Below are 8,260 nucleotides of genomic sequence, written 5' to 3'. Positions count from 1 at the left end.
ATAATCTCCCAAAAAAACACCCCAACAACAACAACCAGAAAATGCCTGGTTTGTGTTGAGGGTTAACAATTTTATATATACATATATGTATATATGTATATACACGTATATACACACATATATACATACACATATATATAAAGTCCTGAACCAAATTTTTAGAACTTATTAGAACATCCTCAAAGCCTATATCCCATTAGAATCATTTACATTTGATATATATAATTGTCTGATCTTGTTGCTTTCTCAAAATTTTCCACTCTGGCTAATTCTACACCAACCAACTTCCACCTTAGGAGGATTAGATGCTATTAAGGATCTAATACCATACACAAACACACAGGTAACAATACTCCCTGTAAATAGATTACTTCTATTTCTTGGTTCAATGGCTACACAAATGAGTTTACTTAAAATATGTTTATTTAACTCCAATTGTAACAAAAGACCTGGGATAGGATGTGTAAATATACTAAGTAATTAAATCCAAATTATATACAGACAATAGTGTATTGCAAATGAATTGTCTATAGTAAAATGTGTTCAGTTGTTAACCATGTTCAAATGGAAGAGACAATACGCAGACATAGACCACTGCTCTTAAATGGTCTCTAAACAATGGTTACATATCTAAGGTAATTTTTTTGTAATTTGCTTGCATTTCAGAGCATGCTCTAAGTGGTCAGATGACAATCCCACGTACTCATCTACTTAATTGTTTATGATATGGAAATGATCATAATTTCAGGTTTAAAACAGTAAGATCTTATACAGTTGCATCCCATAGCAGTGCAGAGGTGCTGGAGTATCATCACAACAGCAAGATTCATTACAGTTTGCCCTGCTCTGGTTCGAGAGATTTGTTATGAAAAGAAGAAGCAGGGACATGATTATAGCAGCATGAAAACTGGTCCTCCAGGCCTAAGCCTAAAGGCACAGAATAACTCAACATAGGTATAACAGGATAAAGCATCCTTAGTACTGTTTGATTTCAAGTAAGGATTTATTAACCTTTTTGAACAGCCAATCATACAACAGAAGTACATATCCACATTAACCAGGTGGGAAGTGTCTTATGTGGGAAATTGAGTCAAAAGGGTTTTACCTTAGTCTTCATAAGGTCACCCCCACAACTGTTCCCCAGGGACAGATATCCATCAGCAGCAGTTCATAGATCTCATTTCCATTGAGCTATAGGCTTGATATCCTTGAGTTTTCCAGGAGCTGGAGGGATAATAAATTTTCTTTTAATTATAACTTCACACTGAGTCAAAGGAAAATCAGAATTCCTGAGCTCAACTCAAGGACATAGAAAGTAACTTTAGGCAGATGCAGACTCAATTATAAAAACTGATACAGCATAAAATCAATTACATTATAGAATCAATGCAGTAGAAATCAATATAGCAGAAACTCAAGGTAATATTAATTTTGATCTTTTCACTAATACTCTCAAACTATACCTCCCAAGCTCGTAAACATTCATTAACAATTCTAACTCTCCATCTTCCTTCTTTTGTAGTATTTCACATTCATCATCAGGATATTCTGAACTCTAGTGATTCTTATCACACTATACCAGTTTTTTTTTAATCTCCTCTACCTACCTTATTATCATCCTCTATACAGGTCTTTCCTTAACCAAAATTGGTCAATGAATTTCTCTTTGTAACCATATCGGTCTATTTAGACAGTTCAACATAGTGCCTGGTGCATATAAGAGATTAATAAATGTTTTTGTTTACTAAGCTAACAGTTCTCTCTCTCATCTCTATCAGTCATGTATATTTGTGTAGCAACCTAAGACAATGGCATTTGTAGATCTTCTCATCTTAGGAAGAGAGGAAACTAACACAAAATCAGCCATTGGATGGGAGGTTTTCAGCACCAGGATAAGGGCAAAAGTATGGAGGAACTCTCAAGGAGACCAAAAAGAGAACAGAGAAGTGATAGTTATCCCAGGGTAGGAGAATCACTATAACAGCCTGAATCTGTGACATCGATCATGGCAGATGACTTCTAAATGGAGTTCACTCCAGTAGCAGAGACCCTGAGAGGAAACTATACACAAGGAACAGGTGTTATCTATCCTGACACTGCTTAGCATCCCTTAACTATGTTTTTTTAATTATGTTAAAAAATACATCTGAATTTAATATTGATTCTCATACATACTTATGGATGATCTTGTCCCTCTGTTGGCAACATAAGTGGCAAAAGAATTCTGGGAGCCACAAAGGAAAGAGTGACCATTACTAGTTCAAAATTGAGGGCAAAAGATTTTTTTTCCCATTTAATCACTTCTCTTCTTATCCTAAGTGGATTAATTTTATTTATGCAGAAGCTTTTAAGTTCCATGTAATGAGAGTTATTTATTTTATCTTTTGTAATTGCTTTTATTCCCAGTTTGGTTAAGAATACATCTCCTATCCATAGCTGTGAGAGGTATATGATATCCTTATTTTCTAATTTTTGTAATAATGATCTTTCATATTGAAGTCATGTATGCCTTTAGATTGAATTGGGGAAGATGGTGTAAAGTGTTGGTCAAAACCTAATTTCTGCCAAACCGCTTTCTAGTTTTCCCGAAGTTTCTTTTAAATCAAATATGGAGTTCTTTCCTAAGTAATTTGTGTTTTCCACTTTACGGAGCACTGAGCTAGTAGGTTCCGTTGTTTTTGTTTCACCGGTGCCTAATCTATTTCATCTACCTACCTCTCCATCTTTAACCAGTCCCGGATGGTTTTGATAACTTCTGCTTTATCATATAGTTTAAGGTCGAGAAGGGCTATTCCCCCTTCATCCGTACTTCTTTTCACTGTTTCCCTTATTATTCTGCATCTTTTGCTTTTGCAAGTTAATTTTGTGACTATTTTAGCAAAGTAGGCTTTAAAAAAAACCAACATGATTGGTATAGATTAAAAATGTAGATTAACTTTGGTAGCTAAATTGCTAATTAATTTATGGAATTGTGAAATGGGGGCAGGCATAACCAGTTCTTTGGATATTTACCAAGAAAGATCATGATGGCAGCTGGGAATAATGCTTTGTCTTGATAGAATTTAATAAAGGTAAACTGAGACACAGAATTCTGAGCTTTATCAGTTTATTAGTAAGGTATGAATCTGTTAACAAAGTGGGTCAGATGTCTTCCTCAGTTATGCTATTGACTCAGAGGAGGAAGTACAGTTTGTTTTTATAAGCATAGAAAAATGAACAGAACTGGGTAGGTGAGGAAAATAATAAAATTGGTTTTAGAGTTGGCAGCATCATGGGCATGAAATGATTGGTTACATTAAGAAAAGTAGGCTACCACTCACAAAGAGCTAGCAAGGACCCTTTTCTGTCTCAGAGGAATGTTTGATTGATTTATGGTACCCATCTACATCCTGAGGCTATTGATAGGTGACTAGAGATAGCAGACTCCTTGGTTCCTAAGAGGGAGATAAAACCCTCCTTAATTACACAAGGACAAGTAATCAAGGACACTATATCTTGTGGAAATATACCAGGTCAGCTTATATGCCTTCAACAATAGCAAACAGATGCCATGGAATTTTTAAAGAACTGAAGGTATGAGGGATAATAATTTTTCTTTTAACTAAGTCAGAGGGGAAGCTAAACTTCTGTGATTAAGAAATGTTTGTTGCTTGAATCCACCTGCAAAGTAAGCAATAGTGGACCAGAATCCCTGGTTTCCACACACACCCCTCAAGGATAACAGATTTCCTTGAGGCAAGAACAGAAGAGTGATTAGCAGGAGAACTGAACTTCTAAACTTGGCTCGTACACAAAGAGACAAAGAAATGTGGCTTGAGCGATCACACAGAATGGGTCAGTAATAGAGAACAGAATCAATTACAGAAGAAAATCAACTATAAAATAATACAGAATCAATTTAATTTCTTCAGCTTCAATGACACTTTAACAAGGCACAGAGGGTACAGGGGCAAATGGCACAGAAATTACAGAGATAAACAGTACAGGACGGAAAGTACGGAGACAAAAGGTGCAAAAAGTGGATGAAGCAAAGGGCATGAAGACAGGTTTAGGGTGATAGAGAAAGGGAGGTAACATGGGGAAGAGAATGGTGAGTGAGGGAGGCACATAGAATAATTTACATAACCATAGATTGGAATTGGGAGCACTGGGCAGCATGGACTCGGGAGATGGAGGAGCAGGAGCAGGGCAGGATTTTGAGGGTCTCGTAGGATTTTGGTGGGGTTTAGACTAACTTTCATCCATGAAACCTTGGGGTTAGTTCACGAACATATTCATATCATCTCAAAGTTACCAGCAACATTTTGTGTTCTGCTAGTTTTATTTCAGATGTCTAAAGCTTATTGAGATTTATACAGCATAGGACCAAAAGGCCCTGATTTAGCACATAGTCTCAGGATGTGATTTTTAGGTAATATATGATACAGTTTGCAAATTATGCTCCTTTGATCTTTAGGATAGTCTGTAAGTGACTTCTAGCTTCCCATTTGTAGTCTTACTTCATGCTGTTGTGACTTTATTCTGGCTGCTTATAACCTTACTTACTCTTCTTACCAGAAGCAGAGGGATATGGTCAGTGGGACCAGAAAAAGATAGAACTTTTACACAGAAGTATTATGATTTTTATTATATTGGCAGGGCCCAGCAACAAGCACTGAATATTCCTTGCTATTTAAGCTGTTCTTTATTTCTCAAGGAAATAAAGCATTCTGTAACTGAATCTATATTTTCTGTGCTTTCATTGATTGATTGTGATGATAATAATAATTATAAAAGCTAACATTTACATAGCACTTACTATGTGACAGGTATTGACTGAGTCCCAAATACTTTATACATTTTATTTTTAGCTAGAATAGAATATTCCTTTCTTTTATTACCTCTTGAGTTTTGATATTATTATATAGAAATGCCCTTTATTTTTGAGGGTTCATTTTGTAGCCTGCAACTTTGCTGAAACTATTAACTATCTCAATCAATAATTTTGCTGATTCTCTAGGATTTTTGAAATAAACCATTAGCAAATGGGGATGGCTTTACCTTGTCTTTATCTATCCTTTATGGCCTTAATTTTTTTCTTGTCCTATTTCTATCACTAGCATTTCCATAACCAATAACAGTAAGGAGAATGTTTATCATTACTTTACTCTCATATTATGGGAAAAGATTCTAGTGTATCCCTACTGCATATGATGCTTGCTTTTTGTTTAGATACTTCTTATAACAATAAAAAGGTCTCTCTATGCACATTCATTGGAGAGGCTTTTTGTATAAATGAGTATTGTACTCTGTCAAAGGCTTTTTCCTCATCTATTAAGATAATCGTGTGGTTTGGATGCTCTAGTTTTTAATATGATCAATGATGTTGAATGTTTTTCCTAATGTTGAACCTTCCTTGTATCTCTGATATAAATCCCACTTGATCATAATCTATTTGATCATAATAAATGATTTATTGGATAAATTGCTATAGTCTGACAGGATTTTCTTATTTAAAATTTTTGAGTTGATATTTACTAATGATATTGATTGATAGTTCTCCTTCTATGTTTTATCCTTCCCTGGTTTAGATATTAGGGCTATCATTTTCTTATAAGAGGATTCTGGATGCTTTCTTTCTCAAATTTTTAAGAATAATTTGTATAGTATAGGTACTAGTTATTCTATAATAAAAGTTTTATAAAATTCTTCTATAAATATATCAGGACCAGAATTTTTTTTTTCCTTTAGTAGTATTTATACAGCTAGTTCTATTTTTTTTTTCTGAGTTTGAGTTACTTACAATCTTTATTTGGTCTTCTGTCTGGGTATTTTTTCTTTTATAAGGTATACTATTTCTTTTGCATTTTCACTTTTGTTAGCATATTATTATATATAATAAATTCTGATTATTTTTCTTTTCTTCTGATTTTGTTATTATTTCCCCTTGCTCATTTGACATTTTGTTGATTTGAGTTTATGTCCTTTTATTTTTAATCACATTGACTAAAGTTTTGTCAGTTTTATTAGTCTTTTCAAAGTACTAGTTTTTAAATTTTATTTATCATTTCCATAAGTTTTTTTCCTCCAGTTTATCTATTTCTCCTCTAATCTTTACTATCTCCTCACATAGGGTTGGCTAGGAGGCAGAGTAAATAGATTTCTGGGCCTAGAGTCAGGAAGATCTGTATTCAAATACGGCCTCAGACATTTAGCCATTTGACATTGGGCAGGTTACAACCTCTGACTGCTTCAGTTTCCTTAACAATGGAATGGGGATAATAATAGCATGTACTTTCCAGATTTGTTGTGAGGATCAAAAGAGATAATATTTATAGAGTTTAGTACAGTTCTTGGCACATAGTAGGTGCCTATTAAATGCTTTTTTTTTAAACTTCATTTTTGCTTATTTTAGGTTTGTTCATTTATTCTCTAATCCTTTTAAATGCATATTCAGTTTATGAATCCTCTCTTTTTCTGTTTTGTAAATGTATGATTATAGAGACGATTTTTCTCCTGAGGACTGCATTAGCTGTATCCCGGAAATTTTGGCATGTTATTTTATTATCATTGACTTTCAGATAATTATCAATTGTTTCTAAGATTTGTACACTGACCCACTCACTATTTAGGATTCCAGTAATAAGTTTCTATTTGGATGTCTTCTATTTTTGGACTTCGCATTGATTAATATTTTATTGGGTTATGGTCTATTTACTATTTCTGCCTTTTTACTTTTTTTTTTTTGCAGTATCTCTGTGCCCTGATGGTCAATATTTTTAAAATTCCATGTAATCCTGAGATATATGTATGTTCTTTCACAGCCCCAGTTAGAAGACAGCATAAGTTTGACCAAGGAACAGACTGAATCAGGCTGTACCTGTGCTATAATGTGCTTATTTATTCTCATTAATCCTGAGAATCATGCATGATGGAGTCAGAAAATAATTCTGAACTCAGCGGCAAACAAGCTGAAGAAGACCCTTTATACCTTTAAATCAATCCCAACTCGGGATGCCTGTGTCAACCCAAAATTAATTCTCCATATATGTTTAACCATAATGTGAGAAAGGAATGTTTTAATGGAATTGGTTGTAAATACAATAAGATCCAGGATGTCTGTGTTTCTTTTATCATTAACATGACATAATATAAGAAAACATAATAAAAATCCCTTTATTCGGTTCAAGGCCCCTTGTCTTTGGTAGTCATAAACAGAAGAATGCTCCTGGTCAGCTTCATCTGGCATTGCAGTTGCTGACACAGGAAGGGGCATTTTGGGTTCACTCAGAGAGCAAAGCAAAGAGTGTCTGTTATACCAGAGCAAGCAAAGCATTATGGTAGGTTAAGCTCAGAGTAGGCCAAAAATGTCTTTCTCCTGATTGGCCAATCCAAGTTTTAGGCCTTTCTCAGGTGATGGGAGGCTCAAAGATGGTTCACTAAAAATGTATATGTGTATGCATACACATATACATATATTGCACATATATGCATAGTGAGAAACTTGGAAGAGCTTTCCCAGACTGATTTTTTTTTTTGTGAAGGTGAGTCTTACAGTCACCTCCTTTTCTCTTAATTCTTACCTAGCCCTAGGCCAGAGGTGGGGAAACTTAGACCTTGAGGCTCCTGATTCCCCACACCTGCCCTAGGCTAATGATTGTGCATTGCCTTGGGTGAGCAAATTGAGGCCTAGGAAAAGTCCTTGATTTAGAAAGAAAGGTTTTTAGCATTTTTTTTCCTATGAGCATTTTTTTTGTTTCAAAAACAGAATTTTATCTTCCTATTCTAGAAAATATTTTTGCTTGCATTTTTAAATTTTTTCTTCATAATAAGTACAATTTATTTTTAGAGCCACAAATTAATTTCTTCCAAGTTATATCTTGGCATTTTTTAAATGTAATTTTGACTTCGTTTTTTTGTTTGTTGGAAGTATAATAGGTCTCTTTTGGCTTGGCTGCAACCTACTATTATGTAATTGCTGCATTTATTGATAAGTTGCATTTCTTAAAAATCTAAATGCTACTGAATGTGTAATTGCTTGCTTTATGTTGATACATGAATGAGTCATGGGTCCTGGGATAAAAGGAAAATTTTTTGTTTGGCTTTTTGCCATGATTAACAAGACAAACTCGGGAGAAAAAGGAATAAAAAGGAGTTAATTTTTTAAAAAATATGTCAAGGTAACAGCACATTTTGACTGGCTGATCACTAGAGATCAGCCAGGGATTCAAGATGGAGCCAGCTTTTATTGATAACTTTCATGATAAGATAAAGACAATTC

The sequence above is a fragment of the Trichosurus vulpecula genome, chromosome 2 (assembly GCF_011100635.1).
Source record: "Trichosurus vulpecula isolate mTriVul1 chromosome 2, mTriVul1.pri, whole genome shotgun sequence".
Taxonomy (NCBI): Eukaryota; Metazoa; Chordata; class Mammalia; order Diprotodontia; family Phalangeridae; genus Trichosurus; species Trichosurus vulpecula.
Note: the sequence above shows the minus strand (reverse complement) of the source record.